The 24204-nt window shown below is 45.4% G+C and overlaps 1 long non-coding RNA gene across 1 annotated transcript; it reads left to right on the plus strand.

Annotated features, from left to right (window-relative positions):
• The first annotated feature begins 10194 nt into the window (after positions 1-10194).
• Positions 10195-18429, plus strand: LOC142488508 (uncharacterized). The gene is made up of 3 exons (XR_012799456.1): positions 10195-10424; positions 10677-10752; positions 18149-18429. It is a non-coding gene; the product is annotated as an uncharacterized LOC142488508 (long non-coding RNA).
• Positions 18430-24204: the final 5775 nt, after the last annotated feature.

A 24204-nucleotide genomic window follows, 5' to 3' on the forward strand; every position in this document is an offset into this window, starting at 1 on the left:
GGTTTAGGTCTTTCAAAAACGTTGATATTGAGTCTAAAATGAAACCAGCTGCAGATGTACTATAGCACTCATGATGGTACCCGATCACAGATGACTTTTGGCGCACGTTACTGTATGTTTGTTTGGATGGAGCTTCTCTGAAATATCTTGTTATGGATTTCCTGCCAAAATGCATTCAGAAGTGCAATAATGGCAGCCACATCGGAATACCATATAAATATAATGCCAAATACATAGAATTTGTTTATAAAAAATACTAATAACATTTTAATTGCCCAGCTCACTTTAAATATATATATATATATATATATATATATATATATATACACATATACACACACACACACACACACACACACACACGCACACACACTGGTTACATGGTATGATTAAATATACTGTATATATATAATGATTATAGCATAAAATACTGCCACCTTTTGGTTAACTTTTGATCATAAAAAGTAGCTTGTTTGAAAACTCAAGGATCGAATTAGAAGACGTTTGTTTCTATGAAGACTAAAAATATACTTAAGATTTAAGAGCTGAATGTCATATGCCATCAAATTATAGATTACATATACATCGATGGGAAGGAAGATTAAGCTCCTCTCAGCTATACATGGCATTGTCTATGTTCCCTCAATTTCAAAGGCAGGACCAGCACCCAGCCCCACCCTGATGAGACCCAACAGGATGGTTTTTCACATAACTTGTTTTTGTAGGTCAAATTCAAGGACAAACTCTCCCTGATACCATGTTCTAGGTAGAAGTGGAACAACAATATGGCCCCAATTGTATAAAAAAAAAAATATTATTAAAAGCAATGTGATTTTGACCCGTTGATGCATCTGGTACAATTGTATGCCCCAGAATTGCACCACTTTTACCATGATACTGTACATAATGAATATAGAATCACCGAGAAGAATACTGTGAGAAGGTTTGAAGCATGTGGAAGTATGGGTTGGTAAACATTAAACTGTGGTAGTGTTAATCGGGTCACTTTTGCATCGAAACTCCCATTGACTTCAATTGGAGTTTCTGTGTCATAGTGCCCCAATTGGCAATAACACCATTTAATGAATAACCCCCAAAGTAGCAAAAGTAGCAAAGTAGCAAAAGCCAAGTTAAGATCTCTCCTTTTTTTCCTCATTCCCCTGTTTTTATAATGCATCATGTTCAGGGAGGCTCGGGAGAGGTTATGTGATTTGAAAAATAAATAGCCAATAAATAGACAAAGGGTAGCAACCTTTCTCTTGTTAGCAGCCACATTTCTCTAGTGCAGAACTGGAAAAAAACAGCAATTCATCCAACCCTGAAGTGGAAAGCTAAGTGTTGGCAAATGCTTTCATTGGAAAGGCTTACATTTGCTCTGTGTAATGTATTACAGTGACAACTGCAACCCTGATCAAGTGTTTAAAGTTTATTTTCCTCCAAAAGTATCTCTAATATTGCCATGCGTGGTACTATGATTCGTTTCTCAGTTGATATTATGCTGCCAATGGTATGCAAACTGGCAACAACCAACTAGAGGGCTGGGTAGGACACAGATGTGCCGAATGTGCCTGATTATGATGTGGAGCAGGGCCGACTTAACAGCATTCTAGGCCCCCGGGCAAAGCAGTGCACTGGGCCCTGACTACACAGCAATTGTTATCCCCAGCTGTTAATTGCCTCCCGCAAATCCGTTACAATATTCTGCTTCCATAACATTGCAAGCAATAAAAATGGCAAAATGTCTCTCGCTAATGCAGACATGCCAACTCTCCGCTACAAGTCGTAATTTTTATTCCTTCTACCAAGTTAGCGGGAGATTTGAATGTTGAGGCGGGTGATCGGAAAATTAGTGTTAAATTCTGGTCTGCGCATAGATTAGCATTGGGCCCCTATGCTCGTGGGGCACCCAGGCAACTGCCCAGCGTGCCCATGCGTTAAGACGGCACTGATGTGGAGCTCAATATCACTCTGTGTGTGCTGTGGGCTAGAGAGTTCTTGTGTGTGAGTGGTGCTGATGCTATCGCCTGCTGAACTGCATGTCTCACTGCTTAAATAATTTGAACTTAGAGGCCGTGTTGTAAATCCCGATCCAAAACAAGTCTCTTCAGTGGGACTGAGAACTACTGGACTAACAGGATAGAGTCTTTCAAGGAACCAGAGACTGCAACTCTGGGGTGTGGAAACTTTTAGTTGTTTTGCCTATTTTGTTGAATTAAAGATCTGCGTCTGTTGTCCATCCTCTCATTACCCTACAAAACACCTAATAAATCAAAATACATAAAAATACAAGCCTGCCTCAGTCTCATAGTTCCAACATGGAACTATACAAAAGCTGTAAAATATTTCAACAAAATATGGTTTCTTTTGGAGTTAACAATCGCTTAGGTACAGTATGTTGTAAAAAAATGTCTACAAGCAAAAAATGAAGCGATGGGAGTCTGAATGAGCACCTGAAACCTATTCAGCACTGTGTCTACACCACTTTCTGTATGTTGGAATAGACAGTGTTGGCCAAAAAGTAAAATTTACAACATGCATTTTTATAGTGGCTGAGTCCATCAGAGCTTTACAACTGGAAGGTTGGTGGCGTTTTTTCTCAGGAATGGGAATAGTAATACCTATGCAGGCTTTTCCCTAAAGTAGCATTGCTAATAGTCATGGTTCATCTCATGTAGCCCCCAAATTAGGTTTTTCCTGTCCCATGAGTTGGAGAGGTAATGACCTTTTAAACACTGTTACACTGCCGTACCTTGTGGTGGGTAACGCAGAAGTCAAGGCGGATCTAATAGAGAAATTATTTTTGAATCTCTTTTCGTTTTGCCTCTGTAGGCGCATAGAAACTGAAAAGCTGACATATGTATTTGTAATGTATGGGGGATTCTCCTCATTTTAGCAAAGGTAGTTATTTACACCTGATTCCTTGCATATACTGTGGCATTGATTTTTCTTCATGATGTAATTTGGCTTAAACCAATATCTGCTCTTCCCTCCGTCTCAATCAATCTCCTCCTTTTAGAATGGCCCCACACTTGGGGAAGAGAAAGGCCAACGCTATCCTAATCTAGAAGTGCTAATCAACCCTCTACACTTGTATAACCTAGATATCCATGCGACAAAGCCTATTTCATGACGTATTAGGAATGATTTACGAAGTATTGTATGTCTTTATTTATATAGCGCCATTAATGTACATAGCGCTTCACAGTAGTAATACACGTGGTAATCAAATAAATAACAGATAATATAAATAACAGATCATGGGAATAAGTGCTTCAGACATAAAAGTAACATTAAGGAAGAGGAGTCCCTGCCCCGAGGAGCTTACAGTCTAATTGGTAGGTAGGGAGAACGTACAGAGACAGTAGGAGGGAGTTCTGGTAAGTGCGTCTGCAGGGGGCCAAGCTTTATGTATCATGTGTTCAGAATATCCACAGTGCTTTCATACGCTTGTTTAAGCAAGTGTGTCTTAAGGTGGGTCTTAAAGGTGGATAGAGAGGGTGCTAGTCGGGTACTGAGGGGAAGGGCATTCCAGAGGTGTGGGGCAGTCAGTGAAAAAGGTTTTAGGCGGGAGAGGGCTTTAGATACAAAGGGGTAGAAAGAAGACATCCTTGAGAAGAACGCAAGAGTCTGGATGGTGCATAACGAGAAATTAGGGCTGAGCTGTAAGGAGGAGCAGAAGAGTGTAAAGCTTTAAAAGTGAGGAAAAGAATGGAGTGTGAAATGTGGGATTTGATCAGAAGCCAGGAGAGGGATTTCAGGAGGGGAGATGCTGAGACAGATCTAGGAAAGAGTAGAGTGATTCTGGTAGCAGTGTTTAGGATAGATTGTAGGGTAGACAGGTGAGAGGCAGGAAGGCTGGACAGCAGGATGTTACAGTAATCAAGACGGGAGAGAATGAGGGCCTGAGTCAGAGTTTTAGCAGTCGAGCAACAGAGGAAAGGGCGTATCTTTGTTATATTGCGGAGGAAAAAGCGACAGGTTTTAGAAATATTTTGAATGTGAGGGAAGAATGTGAGAGAGGAGTCGAGTGTGACCCCTAGGCAGCGTGCTTGGGCTACTGGGTGAATGATCGTACTTCCAACAGTAATGTGGAAGGAGGTAGTAGGGCAAGGTTTGGGAGGAAGTATGAGGAGCTACAAGTTCTAGCACCCATTTAGAATTAAATATCGTAAACATGAATTCAATTTAAAATATGAGATACTTTAATGCAAGAGACTAAATTAAACATTAGGAAAGTGGAATAAGTACCCAAAAGAGCTGGCCATCCAAATGGTAAGGTGGGAGACATACAGAAACATTAGGAATACATGGAATAGTCCAACAGCTTTGTCACTGGTGTCTGTGACTAGAACATTTGGTAATTGCATTGAGAATGTTACAAGTTTATTTTGTCATGCCAATGCCTACAAAAGTACAAATTGCATTATTTCAACATTTGATTCATCAGTTGGTCTTGTATCTCTGTTTAATTTTGTTTAACACAAGATGTGAATATAAAATTATGTGACAATGAAAAGCAGATTTTTCTTCTGTGAATACAATTTTATTTTAATTGTCTTCACTTGTATCAACGTAGTCAAGTAGTGTGAGGCACATGTTTTATAGTCAAAAACTGGAATGCAAAAAGTCATAATTCCACAAAACATGTGGCCCACCACTCATTGCGTAAGTGAGCTATCAATTCCAATAGCCTTTAAAATTTCTCATGGGGAACCATATGCCATTCTATGCCATTCTAAAATATTAGAAGGTATTGAATGACTGTTCTTTTCCAGAGCTGCTTCTCTACAGTTGTTTATTAAAATTTTCATTTTTGTCCATGTTCTAAAATACAAAATAAAGCCTGTATTAGAATGACTGCATCAAGCGCAGTACAGGACTGCTCCTACAAAATATATACCCAGCTATAGGGTAAATAGGTATTTCATGACCGTACGATTTAGATGCATAGAGATCTTGAGTAAGCAGTATAAAAATAAGGTTGACGAGGATCTAGGAGAATGAAGAAAGTTTAGCATGCAGGAGAACGGACTTTCAAGTACTTTGGAAGCAAATGGCAGGAGGAATACAGCCGGTAACAAATAGAGACTTGTAGGAGGATGTTTAGACACAAGCAGTGTAGTAGTGAAAGGTACAGATGGAATACCTTTGAGAAGGGTTGGCTAACTCCAGTCCTCAAGGACACCTAATAGGTCAGTTTTTAAGGATATCCAAGATTCAGCACAGGTGGCTCAGTTGTTGACAGAGACACTGATTGAGATACCTGTGCTGAAGCAGGGATATCATTAAAACATGATCTGTTGGTGGCCCTTGTGGACTGGAGTTGGCCGCTCCGGCCTTAGAGGATAGATCTTGGCTTCCAATCAACAATTTTACTTACTTTAAGAGATCTCTTTGTGCTTTTGTCGATGCTGTTTATATTGCAATCCATTGCTTCATTCAGAAGATATAAGCATTTGAAAAATGAAGTGTCTGGGGGTCAGAATTGAGCTCTACCTGTAGCCAAGTGCAGTGTGAGGTTACAATGGGGTCGTTTTTTTTAAAGAGCAGGACATGACTTGGGGGGGAAGGGGGGGCTTACATTTTATGGCCTAAACTCATATAGGCTTCTGGGGGAAATTGGCGCTTTCAAATAGTTAGCTATGGCTTGAGATGAAGTAAAGAGAGAGCGAGAGGAAGGAGGTAGTCAAAGAAAGACTGTGTGGAGTTGTATTTTTGAATGTTAAGCAGTAAGGAAACCTAGTGTTGTTTAGTAAGAAAGGTGATATATAAAGAGGAGAAAATGTACGAGTGTGAGACTTCCTCCAGAAGTTTTCAGAGGAGTGCGTTCAGGTGCCAAGTATGTGTATTTGTGAGTTTATCCAAGGCTGAGGTCAGTGAAGTGAGTGGGATCAAGGATAGCAGGGGCTTATTGATCTAGAGAGGTGTAGGTATTGACAAGGTTGTCAGTGTCAGAGGAAAACTAAACTGAAGTGAGGTGCACAATTAAATCAGATGGTGGTCAGAGAACAGAAAAGTGGAGAAAGAGAAGCAAGAATGGGAACAGGTTTATTAAAGACAAGCTCCAGGTAGTAGTAATCTTTTGTGCTAGACTCAGCCCATTAGGGGAAGTCAAAGGAGGAGGTTAGAAAGAGAGATTAGTGACACAGAAATCAGATGGATCATCAATATGAAAGAAAAAATGATGATCGATATCAGCGCTGCTCCTTGGGATGACAGACTCACCAGGTAGGTAATAAAATCATTTTATTACATCTACATAAAACAGATACTAGAACATAACAAAAAAGACCTCCTCCCACATGTTTCGGGTAAATTCGCCCTTTCTCATACTCCTTGAGAAAGGGCGAATTCGCCCAAAACATGTGGGAGGAGGTCTTTTTTGTTATGTTCTAGTATCTGTTTTATGTAGATGTAATAAAATGATTTTATTACCTACCTGGTGAGTCTGTCATCCCAAGGAGCAGCGCTGATATCGATCATCATTTTTTCTTTGTTACTTCTGGATCGTGGTCACGCAGGAAGTGCGTCATTACCCTTTCAGGTATCACAAGACCAGGAGAAACAGAGGGGACGGACTCTCGTGAGCTGTGTGAGCTCCATCCGTGGGCTGCTGCAATTGCGGCCGCTGGACCCACATGGACCCCGCATCTTCAAAAGGTCTTTTTTCCTGCTCCGCACTTATATCTTATTTGGCTACTAGCTGTGGGGGGCCAACCTTGAGTGGACAGACGGTTCGTTTGGATATCTGGATCATCAATATGACAACAGAAGTCTCCATTTAAGAGAGTGGGAGTAAAAAGAGAGAAGGAACATCTGATGCAGGTTATCACACATACTGAGAGATACTGGGTTAACTGCTCTTCAAGTTAGTGTATCCCATCCAGGGCCATAGTAACAACATTAGGGGCCTCCAGGCAAAGCAGTGCACAGGGTCCTGCCTACACTGTCGCTCCCAGCCTCCCACGCACTCACTAGCAGCAGCAGGCACCGGAAGTGCTGCACTGCTAGGCTGCGAGCGGTTGTGGCGCGAGCCGGGGTGCCGGGCGGAGAGCGAGCGGAGCCGGGGTGCCGGGCAGGGGGAGAGCGAGCGGAGCTGGGGTGCCGGGCTGGCGGGCGGAGAGCGAGCGGAGCCGGGGTGCCGGGTGGGGGGAGAGCGAGCGGAGCCGGGGTGCCGGGCGGGGGGAGAGCGAGCGGAGCCGGGGTGCCGGGCGGGGGAGAGCGAGTAGGGTTGCCAGGTGGCTTGTCCAAAAATACTGGACACAATGGTGAAAGGTGCGACGCACGCGAGAATCGTTGGTGGGGAAGAATGTTATTTATAAAGGACCTGACTGTTATGTCATTTGTTCTAAATTTCACTCCAAGTATTCACCAATTTATATTCTATTTTGTAAAAAATCTGGGGAGGAGTCTTGGGAGGGAGCACCATTCCGAGGATTGTTTTGGGAAATAGAATATTAATTAGTGCAAATTGGTGCATGCTTGGAGTGAAATTTAGAACGAATGACGTAATGGTCAGATCATTTATAAATAACTGACCTGCAGTCATACTGTACATGGCGAGCAATACTGATCTTACTGCTCCTCCCACAAATTCCAAGATTGTTGCACCCCCTCCTCATCCTCTCTCTCTCTCTCTCTCTCTCTCCCCCCCTTGTCCTCTCACCCTCCCACCCCCTTTGTCCTCTCCCCCCCTCCCTTCATCCTCTCATCCCCCCATGCCCCCTCCTTTCATCCTCTCACCCCCTCCCTTCTCCTCTATTACTCCCCATCCCTTCATCCTCTCACCCCCCCCTCCCTGTCATTATCAGTACAGTAGCTTTCAAATTTAGACTTCAAAATCCAGCTTTAAATTGCATATTAAATCATGCCATTGGATAAGTAATGCGATATCTTCCAGGTCAGGGGAGCGCTGTAAGTCTCAGTGAATACACGTGAGAGAGTGGGAGACAAAATATATGATGGTGCAGACAATAATCAAAAGTGAATCGAAACTATAATGTGTCAGTGTCACTCACAAATTTCTTCTGTCAGTAAAGGCAAATCACAGACACTTCTCTCACTGATAGGAGCCCTTGTACTGGACTGTCAGGTGGATGGCTGTATAACGGTAATCCGTCTTGAATGGTGTGCTGTTCGTGTGATAATCCCCTAATGAATCCCTCCCAAGGATTGGGATGGAAAAGGAAAGGCGCACAATGGTGTAGTATGTGTAGCCAGGTCCCCTCTTCATACCTGCTGCCCCGCGACCCCTACCTCGTTTCGTCCGCTGCCGTGGGTCACTCGATGGACCCGCCGGCACGTCAGGAAGATGGGGGCCAGTGCAGGGAGCGCTTTGGCGCTCCGGCGGTCCCTGGCGGCTCCCGAGTAGGGCGCCGCCATCTTACTATAAGTCGCGCATGCGCAGTGAGTCCCGACGGCCCTGCAGAGTTGCGCATGCGCGAGGATAGCGCGAGGGGAGCCCGCGAAACCCTAGCCTACCAGGGAAGGCTTTTGGAAGGGACTACAAGTCCCATGAGCCTCAGCAGCACCCCAGGTGACGCCAGGGAGCCAGGGAGAAAAGAGATACATTTGGTGGGCTTGGGGCACGTTAGGCAGTTGGTGCCAGGAGAAGCTAGGGGAAGGAGGTAGGGTGCAGGAGTCAGTGACTCCCTGCACTAGGCCAGCAGCCCCCAAGGCACCAGCTAGCCCTGAGTCACCCAGTAGTGTGAGTTGTGTCAGGGACAGCCCCCAGTTTAGGGACCCTGCCACTTACTGTCTAGAGCCAGATAGGGACACAGCAGAAGCTGCGCGTCCGTGCAGAGGTTTGGGCTCAGACCCTTGCTGTTGCTGCATCAGCCATCCGGGTGGGATCGCCCCGGACGGTAGTTCCGGTGTACAGTCGACGTCGGGATCCTTTGTGAAGTTCCTTGGCAGGTCCGGGCACCGGAGTGCCCGGCAGGTAACCTACAAGTGCACCAACGATTACTATCATATTCACAAGGGACATAGTGGCTGCGCAGTCACACATATCATTCTCACTTGAGTGTGGGGGTAATACTGTGTGGGGTTACGGGACAACGGGTGGGATCATCCAGTGGAGGTGGAGGTAGCGTCCTGCGCGACGCTGTGTATTGTGTCTCCTCTAGGGAGGGACACCAGTTGATATATATGTGCATATGTGTACGATATGGCCTGCCAGTAAAGTCATTGATTGTTTTACCTACGTTGTGGAGTGATATATGTATATTTCCTGCGAGGAACCACTCCCCCTCTGGTGGGAGCCATCGCAGGTGGAGGCGCTGCACACAATATAGTATTGCGCGAGTAACCCCAGGCTCTCCGTGGCAGAGACTTAGGCCCTGAGAGCCTACAGGTGACACAGCACATAGTAGCGGCTTGCTAGCGATAGGAAGCAGGGTTACATATGCAAAAATAATCTATTACATATCACACAAAACATATGTATGGTACGCTCACATTTGAAATTTAGGAGCAGTATGTGGGAGAGAGCCGATGGTACACATAAGGGGTATGTGCCGACTTCACTGCTAGCTCGTCTGCTTCCGCATGCGTCACGTCCTGTGACGTCTTGAGTATGGGCGGAAGCAGCTTCACCGGGCACTCGAGTATAGTAAAAGAAAAGTAAGGACACACACACACACACACACACAGAGACATTCACTCACACACTCACTCAAACACACACACACACACACACACACACACACACACACACACACACACACACAGGCAGGACACAGGACACAGACAGAAAGACAGACACACTGAGACACACACATACACTCACACACAGATACACACATACACACACAGATAAACAGACACACACATATACAGACAGGACCCAGATAGACAGACACACACTGAGACACACACACACAGGCAGGACACTGAGACACAATGAGATACTAAAACACACACACACACTGAGACACCCACATACACTTACACACAGATAGACAGACACACACTGAGAAACACACAGTCAGGACACAGGTAGACAGACACACTGAGACACACAGGCAGGACACTGAGACACACACTGAGACACACAGACACAGCCTCACCTCTCTGCAGCATGGTTTTCCTCCGCTCTTTGGCCCCACCCCCCAGGCTCCTGCCACCTCCCGATTGGCTGAATTACACTGCAGCAACCAATCAGAAGCTGCCCAGCCCCCTGCTCTATCCCATGTCCGGTATTATTTCTCATATACCGGACAGGGGAAGCAAATACCGGACACCTGGCAACCCTAAGAGCGAGCCGGGGTGCCAGGCGGGGTGAAAAGCATTGGTGGGCACGCATGGGCCGGGCGTGTGAGGCCCCCCTATGCTGTGGGGCCCTCAGGCAACTGCCCATCGTGCCCATATGCTAAGACGGCCCTGATCCCATCCCAAGAGAGATTAAGGGAGATGATGTAGAGGTAGGTGTCTGATAAACAACAGTAACCTACAGAATTAGTATGTCCTCATATGAATGACTAAAGCACATCTTAATGTGAACTCATCCTCCTTTAAGAATAGATATAAATCAATGATCAATGAATACTCTTTGATAAAGCGCAGTGAAACGTGAAACGCGTAAGAGATTTTTCCCTTGCTGCTCTCAATGTGCCAATAAATAATTTTTTTTCAACTAGTTGATAACAGTCCTGTTTACTTTTTCCCACAAGCAGATGCACCGCCTTACAGCTTAATTTTATATCAACTCGCTTTCGGTAGACAGTTCATGAGGATCCATGCAACAATGAAGTGAGTAAAAAAACTTTAATACAAAGTATCACTCAAATGTGTAAAGCCACCATGCTATTATGTTGCAGAGTTACTAGTTTTGTGCCTAAAATATTGGGCTAGTTAACCTGCAGGTTAAGTGGGAGTTCGTGGTGAATACATAAAGTGAACTCAATGTGTTTATTCACACTGTTGGACATCTCCTCTGAAATCTAATTACACTGTCTGGGATCTTTTTATAGGCTGAGACCTGTGTCTATTTGCATGTTTACATGGACTTATCTTAGGGAAGCATCACCTAAGAGTTTTACTCCTACCGTCTCTCCTTTAAGAATAGGCAACAAAGTTAATAAATACATTTGTCATCTGTTGTGAAGGCTGTAACAAACTAATTTGCACCTGTAAATTGTATTGTTAATCTATTCATTGTACAGACGTTTTAAAGCAGCAATCTCATCTGTAAAAAAAAAAATGTTCCTATGAATCATACCTGAGACGGGGGTCCCACTGAGGTGATCGGTGGCTCGACGTCCAGGAACCTCCTGGTTCTGGAGAAATGTGTCTGTTTTTTGCGCCAGCTTTTCATTAAAAAAATACAAATATTGTGGCGTATTACAAACATAGCCACCAGGGTCACCAATAGAAGGCCGCAATGTTATCTCCTGATGTAAAAAGTACAAATTGCATTATTTCGACATTTGATTCACCTGTTGGTCTTGTATCTCTATCTAATTTTGTTTAACACAAGATGTGAATGTAAAATTAAGTGACAAAGAAAAGCATATTTTTCTTCTGTACATACACTGTTATTTTAATTCTCTTCACTTGTATCAACGTAGTCAAGTAGTGTGAGGCACATGTTTTATCGTCAAAAACGGGAATGCAAAAAGTCACAATTCCACAAAACATGTGGCCCACCACTCATTGCGTAAGTGAGCTATCAATTCCAATAGCCTTTAAACTTTCTCATGGGGAACCATATGCCATTCTAAAATATTAGAAGGTATTGAATGGCTGTTCTTTTCCAGAGCTGCTTCTCTATAGTTGTTAATTAAAATCTTCATTTTTGCCCATGTTCTAAAATACAAAATCTCTGAGCCCCAGGGGGTCTTAAAGACTGTATTTGAATGACTGCATCAAGCGCAGTACAGGACTGCTCCTACAAAATATATACCCAGCTATAGGGTAAATATGTATTTATGGCCTTAAGATTTAGATGCATACAGATCTTGAATAAACAGGAAACAAAAAAAAGCGCAAACCGCATTGTGAAGTATATCAAAATATAATTCAGTTGTGATAAAGGTAAGTATTAGGCGTACATCAGATTAAAAGAACAAACGCATTGAGTGCAAACAGCACAAGAAGTTACCACTCCGCAACAGGTATCATGAAGCACTGGAAGTCTGGAAGTCACAACTATGGAGATCCGTGGGGTCCTCCTCACGCCCTCGGTGCAGAGTGTTGCAGGGATCCGATCAGTCCGGTGGAACACCATAGAAGAAATAGGCTAAAGCGCTCCAATGCAGGTATAATATATAATGTAAGCCAAACCACTAACCAAGGTAAAAAAAAGTATGATATAGTACTTAATATGCACTGGTATGGGTACTATCCTCCTGAAGACAGGTGGTAGATGGTACAAGCCCACTCACCCTCAGTCTCATTGGCAGGTTCCCCTGAACATCAGCAATACTCACATCTTGGTAGTGGCAGGCAGGCTGTGCAGCTTCAGATATGCAGTATACAGGAAATATGGTGAACAAAAGCGCACTAGCAAAAACGGAGCAGGAAGGACCCAATATCAAAAATGAATTAAAAGGGCACTTTAATGTGACAAAAGACCCATCCAACGCGTTTCGAACGTCACAGCGTTCTTTTTCAAGGATAAAACACAATGTAATAACATCCATTAAATACCCTCTTACCTGTGAGCCGTTTCGCGGCAAAAATCGGAACATGATGATGTCATGACGCAATGCGCGTCATTGCGCATGCGCCGAGCGACCCAGTGCCGTTCTAAGGGCAAAAACGTCCCACCAGCAAAGTAGCCATGTTTGTTAAGGGCAAAACAAGAGGAAATATCACAAATCCAACCACCTTCAATGCAGTACAAGTTGCCATGGCGCCCACACGCAATGCTAATCATTGCGCATGCGCAACACGGCGCTGCAATGTCAAGAACATAAAAATCACAAAAATTAGAAAAAAAGGGGAACATTCTAATCCATAAGGGAAAAATATATGAGCCAAGAACAAGTAGCTGGCCTCTTTATCTAATCATAAAAAGAAAAATTAAGGATAAAAAAACATACATAACCACAATAGATAACAACCAAATGTCATAATTTAAAAACATATAAATGACACAAAAAACATGTAAAACACAAAATATGTGTAATGAAACCTAAAGACCAGGGATAATATAACTTAAAGTAACACATAAACAGCATTCTATAATACCTCTAAAGTATACACAAAACGTAAGAAAACAAGTATACTGTATACTGTAAGAACTTAATCAATGTTAATTTGATCAAAATCCAATTATTATTATCCAAAATTATTACTTTCATAAACAAAGATGAATAGTATATTACAGAAAATGGGTTAGCTGCCAATCAATTTTCAGACCCATAGGGAAGCGCGTTTGGAGAATGAAGATCCAATACGCCTCCCTACGGTTCAGAAGATTGACGCGATCACCTCCTCTAGGTTTACAATTGACCAATTCAATGACCAAAAAAGAGAAATTCCTGATCCCTCCTTGACCACATTCTGTGAAGTGTTTAGAAACAGGATGATTTGTATCTTTCAATCTAATGAGCCTTAAATGCTCTAACATCCTGACCTTAAGAGCTCTAATCGTTCTTCCCACATATCTTTTGCCGCAGCCACATGTTATGAGATATACAACAAATTGACTTTTACAATTTATAAAACTATTAATATAAAATTCCTTGATTTTAGATTTTATCCCATCATGTGACTGCGGCAAGACATCTTGTAAAAAACTTTTTGCCGGCTTCATATGTTTACATACATTACAGGAACCACATTTAAAGGAACCCCTGGTGATATAAGGTCTATCAGAACCAGGAGTAATTAGGTCACTTGGGGAAACATATGATCCAATTGTTCTCGCTTTACGGTATACAAAAGCAGGGCCAGATTCAACATATTTTTTGAGGACAGGGTCCATGGATAGGACATTCCAATGTCTGGAGATAAAAGAGTTGATTTTTCCACTTTGTTTATTAAATTGCGAAATGAAAAGAGGACATTTATTATTGGAATTTGCCAATCCATGCGCACTATGCTTTTTCACATGATTGTCCCTATTAGAACCTGCTCCGTTTTTGCTAGTGCGCTTTTGTTCACCATAAGTCCGGTGGAACAGCCTCGTAAGGGGAAGATTCCTCCCGATGGTATTGGCATGTGTGGTCTCACTGGAGTACCCCGTCGCATCCAGATGACGTCACGGCGACGTGAGTCAGAGTCCCATCCGTAGACGTGGTACGTGGAATCAGTCCGGTACGGAGCAAAGTCCCAGTCGCACCAAAACAATGGGGACACTCCCAGAAGCCACAGTTAAGCCACCAAGCAGGAAAACAAGGGCTGATATCGGGCAGTACACTTATCCTACGCGTTTCATAGCTAACGCTACTTCATGTATCCCTGGCCAACTCCAGTTCTCAAGAGCCCCTAATAGGTCAGTTTTTATGGATATCCCAACTTCAGCACAGGTGGCTCAGTTGTTGACAGAGACACTGATTCAGACACCTGTGCTGAAGCAGGGATATCTTTAAAACATGATCTGTTGATGGCCCTTGTGGACTGGAGTTGGTCACTCCTGCTTCTAGAGGATAGATCTTGGATTCCAAGAAACAATTTTACTTACTTTAAGAGATCTCTTTGTGCTGTCTCGATGCTGTTTATATTACAATCCATTGCTTTATCCAGAAGATATAAGCATTTGAAAAATGAAGTGCCGGGGGTCAAAATTGAGCTCTACCTGTAGCCCTGTGCAGTCTGTGGTTACAATGGTGGTGTTTATTTTTAAAAAGCAGTACATGACTTGGAGGGAAAGAAACTAACATTATGGGCCTCATGCAGTAAAGTCCGATTTTTAATTCGCCATTTTTGACAGCGTTAGTATCACGGTATGCAGAAAGCCCCGAATACCAGTGATAGAAACATTTTCAAACATGGCAAGTAGTTGGCGACAAAATCGTCCCTCTAAAAAGGGCTCACCCGGTGAGTTGATTCTGCTGCAGAGAGAGAGAGCTTCCTCTCTCGGCCGACATAAAAAAAAATGTAATTTAAATTTTATTACTAGTGTAGATGAGCAGGGGATTCCGGAGCAGAACCGGTCACGTGACGTGGGTCATTTACATGCATAGGAGATACTGGCACCCCATAACTGGACCTGTATCTCAGGAAGCAGGGGTCCATGGACCTGAAAATAATGTGGTTCTGCTCCTGAGACCACCTGCTCACCTACACTTGTAATAAAATTAAAATATGTAGTAAGCACCAATAAACAACCCACCCCCTGTGCCCCCACATAAAACCATTATTTATTTATTTGAACACACGATTGATAACATAGGCCAGTGGGGTTCCCCGGGTGGTCCCCGCTGGCCTGCGGTACAATTCGTGTTGTAAAAAAAAAATAAAGATGGCCTACATTTCAATAAATACACCTCCACCTCCCAAACACATACAGTACAGTAATGTGCAAACTAACTATTATCCAGATATGGATAATAGATAATTTGCCCATTATTAAACAAAACATTAGCCAGCCCGCATAAATAATGTAAATAAAACCACTCTACTTACCCCTGCCATAAAAAAATACAATCTAATGGCCCCTAACCCTTTAATCACCTAGCGGTTAATAACCACTATAGTAATTAGGGGGTTAACCCACACTCTCGCACTACCCACCCGGGAGGCCTAACTACCCACCCCGGACCCACTATACCCACCCTGTACCCATTGATTGGCATAGAAATATATCATACCAATACAATATGGGCATAAGCTACTATAACAGTCAATGGTCATCCTAATACAAAAGCATGAATGTCCAAAATAGACAATAATAAAACATATACAACAAGCACCTAAACCCCCAGAAACAAAAGTTAAAATCACTAGCCAACCAAGCAATTACCTAAATAAAATCACTAGTTAATCAATTAAAGAAATAAAACCACTAGGCAAACAATTACATAAATCATATCACTAGCCAAACAATACATTTAATACATAAAAGCAGTAACCAACACAACAATTAATTAATACAACCACTAGGCAACACACAAATTAAAACCAGTATCCAACAAAATACATAATTAAATAAAAACGCTAACAAATCTGTCAAAAAAACAATAAACAAGCCATCACAATTCAAAACAATTTAATCTAAACAATAAACAGAAATAGAGAATATAACAGCCAATAGAAGAAATACATTTGGCCAAAAATGCATTGGCTACCACTGTATTAATCTGTACCCTAAACAGGCACAGATTAATACATTAGCAATCAATGGGTAATGAAAAATATTAAAAAAAAAAAATCTAATAAAAAAACCTGTAAAAATAAAAGTACATACTTTCAATATTTATCTTACCTTTAGAAGCGTTGGCCCTCCGAATCCTGGGGAACCAGCTAGCTCTTGTACCGTGACATCATGAAACTCAATCCAACGCCATCCACCGTGAAGATCCGGAACAGATAACAAAATTCTTCTTTCTTTAATCTTCTCTCGTCTTCTTCTTTCTTCATCTGTGATTATTTCTTTATTTTCTTTATCTTCTGTTTTTATCTTCTGTCTTCATCTGTTAATCCAATAACCCCATGTTAAATCCACGATGTTGACCCGTCGGCTTCTTGAGCTCAAATTAGACGGCAAATGGTTCATACGCCATCTGATTGGCTGAGAAAATCATGTGCCCTTTTTTTATGTGACGTCATGTAAAGGGACTGAAGCCAGCTAATCAGAATGGCTGTACTTCATATCCCTTTAACATGAAGTCACAAAATCCAACATGGCTGTCGTCACATGGTACTTCAGCCAATCAGATTGTGAGAACTACATCATGAGACGGGGGTCCCACTGAGCTGATCGGTGGCTCGACATCCAGAAATCTCCTGGTTCTGGAGAAATTTGTCCGTCTTTTTTGCGCCAGCTTTTCATTAAAAAAAATACAAATATAAAGTTATAAAAAAAAAAAAATACAAATATTGTGGCGTATTACAAACATAGACATTGCAGCTTTTCTATTGGCCACCTGAGCAAAACCTGACCCTGGTGGCCATATTGTTTCTCCAATTTGTCAAATGGAATCCCCGTCCACTTGAGCTCACCAATACAGAATGGGGGGGGGGGGGGCACCAATGAGCTCCAAGGGTCTCACGGTAAAATTGTAGACAAAAAAAATTGTAGGTGGGATTGCTTCTTTAACGAATCACTGATATTTTATTTAAATCTCTCAATTTGGCAAAAACAGCTACTCATTCTTGTGAATACACTAATAAGGAACATTCCATTGAATAAGAACTGTGGAAAACAAACCTATTTTCTCAACAAGGTTTGCTAATAAACCCTAGATTTCCGACTCATTTTTACACCCTAAACATGTTATTTAATTCAGAGATGAAGTTACACTTTCAAAGTTTTATTTTCTCTGTATTCCTATTCTCCAGATCTCTTATGCTACAGATTTCCACGCAACGCCCCTTTAAATCCCCTCAGGTGTTAATTTATTCTTGAAAATATATCAAATCTATGTTCTTCTTTCATTGAACTGTGCTGTCAGGACTTAAAAGTGACAAATGTGGTATTCAAATTTCCTATGCTTACAACCTCCGTAGTATCCATGAAATGAATGAATCGCTGGATTCATAAAGACATATAGAGGTGCAATTTGCAGAAGTGACAAGTTAATCTACATGTCTAAATAGATCAGATTAAATTGTTTTAGGATTTTGTCAAAAAGAGTGTTCACATGATAGAAAAGCAAGAAAGAGAAGTACTTACCAGAACAAGCATATAATAGGTTCCAAATGTTTCCTTTACTCTCATAAATACACTTTTCATTGTGATCTTGCCAAAATTTCAGAAGTCTAAAATTACTGGCACATTTTCAGCTTTCATTAGATTTCACTTTAAATTAATTACACTAGCGTGCTGGTATCACACCTTTTCTGCTTATACATCTATTTGATTGATTCCATGTTTTCTAACACATGACAGACAGTGCAATTCAAAGGAGGGAAAGCCAAAATAAAAATTTCAGGCAAAATAGAATTGTGGTAGTAACCCACCCCTCCTCCAGCTTATATCAAATGTGTATTTGGAATTAAATTCAATCTTTTAATGAAAATCTCTGTCTAATTCCAGATTGCTTCTCTGGGCCCTCGCGTCTTATTACTCTGGTCCAGTGAAGATTCTTGGATGACATTCATCCTCTGCATGACCTTGAATACAAGATGCAGGTTTTTTTAATCATTCATAGACTGCTACACAATGTTCTGAGCCATTGTGGTTTCTAATTTTGGATTTCTGGTTTTGAATTGGGGTTATTTATTGCTCTATCACTTCCACTCTCCTCTGGCTGGAGAGTCTTAAAACAACACTTCATCTGACTTTTGATCAACTTGATTTCAAGATAATGCTGGCATTTGTATGTATGTATAGCCTTATTTATATAGCGTCCACGGCTGTACTCAGAGTTTTACTAAGGATACAGTACAGGGAATTATATTACAATAAGTACAACAAACAAAGTCATACCCACCCCCTCTCACCCTCCCTCCTCTTTTCCATTCTCCTGTGCCATTTGGAATGCTCGCTCCCTTTCTAAGAAGTTCCTCACTGTGCATGACTTCTTTCTCTCTCACTCTCTGCTTCTCTTTGCTATAACTGAAACTTGCTTCACTCAGTCTGACTCTGTACTGGTAGCTGCCCTCTCTTATGTTGGCCCTTCTTTCTCCCACACACCTCGCCCTGATAGGGGTGAAGGTGTGGGGCTCCTGTTCTCCTCTATCTGCCTCTACCGAACCCTTCCTATTCCTCCCTCTCTGGCTTTTCTCTCCTTTGAGGCTTACACTTTCCAGATTTTCTCCCCTCTCCCTGTCCATGTGGCGGTTATCTATCGCCCGCCTCATCCCCCTTCTGTCTTTCTCTCTCACTTTGAATCCTGGCTCTCATTCTCTCTCTCCTCAGACTCCCCTGTTCTTCTCCTTGGGGACTTCAACTGCCATATTGATGACCCCTCTCTCCCTTGGGCCTCCCGCTTTCTCTCTCTAACCTCTTCTTTTGGCCTTTAACAGTGGACTGCAGCCAGCACCCACAAGGATGGCCACTACCTAGACCTGGTTTTCACTAAAAACTTTTCTCTCTGTGTTTTCTCCATTTCCCCCCATTCCTTTCTCTGGCCATCATCTCATCTCATTTTCTTTCTCTCTCTTGTCCCCTTTTCCATCTCCATCTACCCCTCGCTTCTGCAGATTCCTGCGCTCTATGAACTTACAAGCTTTTGTTTCTACTTTACACTCCTCTCTCTCCTCTCTCAGCCCTGCTCCAGACCATGACAACCTGATCAAGAACTACAACTTTGCCGTATCCTCCTCTCTTGATCAACATTCCCTGCTTTCTCTCTGCCGTTCTCGCCCTTCTGATCCCAGACTCTGGCTAAATTCTGACACGGGCATGCTACGTTCCTCCACTCGTTCTTCTAAACCAGCAGTGCACAAACTGAGGCGCGTAAGATTATTTAGGGGGGGCGCAGGCTGCGTGAGGCGAAACCTGGGGGCGGGCAGATGCTGTGCACAGGCGGCGTAGCTCCATGCTGCTGCTTTTCTGTGGCTTGCTGTGGGGGCGGGGCTTCTCTGTGCTGTCTGCTTCTTTCTCTGTGCTGCGGGGGCGGGGCTTCTCTCTGCACACAGACATCCCCTCCTCCTCCCCCTGTCTGTTTCCCCACCGGAGCATGCTTAGTACTCCCAGGTGAAAGTGTATGACTTATGAGTGTGTGTTGTGATATGAGTGTGTGTTGTGATTATGTGTGCTGTGTGGGTGCTGTGATTGAGTGTGTGTTGTGAGTGTGTGTTGTGCCTGTGTGTTGTGATTGAGTGTGTGTGTGTTGTGATTGAGTTTGTGTGTGTGTTGTCAGTGTGTGTGTTGTGAGTGCGTGTGTGTGTTGTGCTTGTGTGTGTGTTGTGCTTGTGTGTTGTGCTTGTGCGTGTGCGTTGCGATTGTGTGTGGGTTGTGATTGAGTGTGTGTGTTGTGATTGTGTGTGTGTGTTGTGTCGGTTGTGATTGTGTGTGTGTTGTGATTGAGTGTGTGTTGTGATTGTGTATGTGTGCTGTGTCTGTGTTATGCGCGGGCAGGGGAAGAAGTTGTGCGCGGGCAGGGGAAGAAGTTGTGCGTGGGCAGGGGAAGAAGTTGTGCGCGGGCGGGTTAGGCGAAGAAGTTGTGCGCGGGCAGGTGAAGAAGCTGTGCGCGGGAGGGCAGGTGAAGAAGCTGTGTGCGGGAGGGCAGGTGAAAACGCTGTGCATGGGAGGGCAGGTGAAGAAGCTGTGCATGGGAGGGCAGGTGAAGAAGCTGTGCGTGGGAGGGCAGGTGAAGAAGCTGTGCGCGGGAGGGCAGGTGAAGAAGCTGTGCATGGGAGGGCAGGTGAAGAAGCTGTGCATGGGAGGGCAGGTGAAGAAGCTGTGCGCGGGAGGGCAGGTGAAGAAGCTGTGCGCGGGAGGGCAGGTGAAGAAGCTGTGCGCGGGAGGGCAGGTGAAGAAGCTGTGCATGGGAGGGCAGGTGAAGAAGCTGTGCGCGGGAGGGCAGGTGAAGAAGCTGTGCACGGGAGGGCAGGTGAAGAAGCTGGTCGTGGGAGGGCAGGTGAAGAATATCTGCGCGGGAGGGCAGGTGAAGAATATATGCGCGGGAGGGCAGGTGAAGAAGCTGTGCGCGGGAGGGCAGGTGAAGAATATCTGCGCGGGAGGGCAGGTGAAAAAGCTGGTCGTGGGAGGGCAGGTGAAGAATATCTGCGCGGGAGGGCAGGTGAAGAAGCTGTGCATGGGAGGGCAGGTGAAGAAGCTGTGCGCGAGAGGGCAGGTGAAGAAGCTGTGCATGGGAGGGCAGGTGAAGAAGCTGTGTGCAGGAGGGCAGGTGAAGAAGCTGGTCGTGGGAGGGCAGGTGAAGAATATCTGCGCGGGAGGGCAGGTGAAGAAGCTGGTCGTGGAAGGGCAGGTGAAGAATATCTGCGCGGGAGGGCAGGTGAAAACGCTGTGCGTGGGAGGGCAGGTGAAGAAGCTGTGCATGGGAGGGCAGGTGAAGAATATCTGCGCGGGAGGGCAGGTGAAAACGCTGTGCGTGGGAGGGCAGGTGAAGAAGCTGTGCATGGGAGGGCAGGTGAAGAAGCTATGCATGGGAGGGCAGGTGAAGAAGCTGTGCGCGGGAGGGCAGGTGAAGAAGCTGTGCGCGGGAGGGCAGGTGAAGAAGCTGTGCGCGGGAGGGCAGGTGAAAACGCTGTACGTGGGAGGGCAGATGAAGAAGCTGGTCGTGGGAGGGCAGGTGAAGAATATCTGCGCGGGAGGCCAGGTGAAGAAGCTGTGCGCGGGAGGGCAGGTGAAGAAGCTGTGCGCGGGCAGGCGAAGGAGCTGTGCGCGGGCTGACGAACAAGATAGCGGCCACGTGATGGTGTGTGTGTGCACGCGCGGGGGCTTCGGAGGTATGGGGGATGAGCACGCCCCAGTGCTGTGATGTCAAACTCCCCTCCTTCCAGTGTCTGCCCTGCAATAGCGCTGTGTTCCTGCTCTCCTCTGCTGGGAACCTGCTTCGCTGCGATCCTCTGCAAGTGAAAGGGTAGGTGTGTGTGTGTTGTGATTGAGTTTGTGTGTGTGTTGTGACGGTGTGTGTGTTGTGAGTATGTGTGTGTGTTGTGCTGGTGTGCATGTTGTGATTGTGTGTGTGTGTTGCGATTGTGTGTGGGTTGTGATTGAGTGTGTGTGTTGTGATTGTGTGTGTGTGTGGTGTGTGTGTTGTGATTGAGTGTGTGTGTTGTGTCGGTTGTGATTGTGTGTGTGTTGTGATTGAGTGTGTGTTGTGATTGTGTATGTGTGCTGTGTCTGTGTTATGCACGGGCAGGGGAAGAAGTTGTGCGCGGGCAGGGGAAGAAGTTGTGCGCGGGCAGGGGAAGAAGTTGTGCGCGGGCAGGCGAAGAAGCTGTGCGGAGGCGGGCAGGCGAAGAAGTTGTGCGCGGGCAGGCGAAGAAGCTGTGTGCGGAAGGGCAGGCGAAGAAGCTGTGCATGGGAGGGCAGGTGAAGAAGCTGTGCGTGGGAGGGCAGGTGAAGAAACTGTGCGCGGGAGGGCAGGTGAAGAAGCTGTGCGCGGGAGGGCAGGTGAAGAAGCTGTGCGTGGGAGGGCAGGTGAAGAAGCTGTGCGCGGGAGGGCAGGTGAAGAAGCTGTGCGTGGGAGGGCAGGTGAAGAAGCTGTGCGCGGGAGGGCAGGTGAAGAAGCTGGTCTTGGGAGGGCAGGTGAAGAAGCTGGTCGTGGGAGGGCAGGTGAAGAAGCTGTGCATGGGAGGGCAGGTGAAGAAGCTGTGTGCGGGAGGGCAGGTGAAGAAGCTGTGTGTGGGAGGGCAGGTGAAGAAGCTGGTCGTGGGAGGGCAGGTGAAGAATAACTGCGTGGGAGGTCAGGTGAAGAAGCTGTGTGCGGAAGGGCAGGTGAATAAGCTTTGCGCGGGAGGGCAGGTGAAGAAGCTGTGCATGGGAGGGCAGGTGAAGAATATCTGCGTGGGAGGTCAGGTGAAGAAGCTGTGTGCGGAAGGGCAGGTGAATAAGCTTTGCGCGGGAGGGCAGGTGAAGAAGCTGTGCGCGGGAGGGCAGGTGAAGAAGCTGTGCATGGGAGGGCAGGTGAAGAAGCTGTGCGTGGGAGGGCAGGTGAAGAATATCTGCGTGGGAGGGCAGGTGAAGAAGCTGGTCGTGGGAGGGCAGGTTAAGAAGCTGTGCGCGGGAGGGCAGGTGAAGAAGCTGTGCGCGGGAGGGCAGGTGAAGAAGCTGGTCGTGGGAGGGCAGGTGAAGAATATCTGCGCGGGAGGGCAGTTGAAGAAGCTGTGCGTGGGAGGGCAGGTGACGAATATCTGCGTGGGAGGGCAGGTGAAGAAGCTGGTCGTGGGAGGGCAGGTGAAGAAGCTGTGCACGGGAGGGCAGGTGAAGAAGCTGGTCGTGGGAGGGCAGGTGAAGAATATCTGCGTGGGAGGTCAGGTGAAGAAGCTGTGTGCGGAAGGGCAGGTGAATAAGCTTTGCGCGGGAGGGCAGGTGAAGAAGCTGTGCGCGGGAGGGCAGGTGAAGAAGCTGTGCATGGGAGGGCAGGTGAAGAAGCTGTGTGTGGGAGGGCAGGTGAAGAATATCTGCGTGGGAGGGCAGGTGAAGAAGCTGGTCGTGGGAGGCCAGGTGAAGAAGCTGTGCACGGGAGGGCAGGTGAAGAAGCTGGTCGTGGGAGGGCAGGTGAAGAATATCTGCGCGGGAGGGCAGGTGAAGAAGCTGTGCGCGGGAGGGCAGGTGAAGAAGCTGTGCGCGGGAGGGCAGATGAAGAAGCTTTGTGCGGGAGGGCAGGTGAAGAAGCTGGTTGTGGGAGGGCAGGTGAAGAATATCTGCGCGGGAGGGCAGGTGAAGAAGCTGGTCGTGGGAGGGCAGGTGAAGAATATCTGCGCAGGAGGGCAGGTGAAGAAGCTGTGCGCGGGCAGGTGAAGAAGCTGTGCGTGGGCAGGCGAAGGAGCTGACGAACAAGATAGCGGCCACGTGATGGTGTGTGTGTGCACGCGCGGGGGCTTCGGAGGTATGGGGGATGAGCACGCCCCAGTGCTGTGATGTCAAACTCCCCTCCTTCCGGTGTCTGCCCTGCAATAGCGCTGTGTTTCTGCTCTCCTCTGCTGGGAACCTGCTTCGCTGCGATCCTCTGCAAGTGAAAGGGTAGGCTGCAACTATATCAATCATACTATCAATGTACAGAAATAATTTAAAAAAAAGTGAAAACACAACATTGAAAACGGAAAAAAATAAATACATAATACTGTGGGTAGGAGTTTGGATGACACTGGGGAAAGCAAGCCAAAGAGCAGGGAGAATAAAAAGGCAAATGGGAGAAGGAAAAATGGGAGTGGGAAGGGAAAATAAAGGGGGGTGGGGGAGAGAGGGAAGGGAGGTAGTAAAGAGGTGGAGGAATGCCACACCCCCGCCCCCCAAAGTATTGCCTTTGTGCACGTACGCTCTCCCAAGCTTGGCGCTTGGGGAGACAAACAAAATTGGCTTTGAAGCACGCTCAGCAGCAGTCAATACACACACACAGCCACACACACACACACACACACACACAAATAGCCCCGATCCACCCTTGCAAAATTATGCAGGACACCCTGTGCTCATGCTTGGAGAGTTGGTGATGTCACCGCTCTCAGCGGCAG

This window comes from Ascaphus truei, chromosome 2 (assembly GCF_040206685.1).
Source record: "Ascaphus truei isolate aAscTru1 chromosome 2, aAscTru1.hap1, whole genome shotgun sequence".
In the NCBI taxonomy this organism is placed as follows: domain Eukaryota; kingdom Metazoa; phylum Chordata; class Amphibia; order Anura; family Ascaphidae; genus Ascaphus; species Ascaphus truei.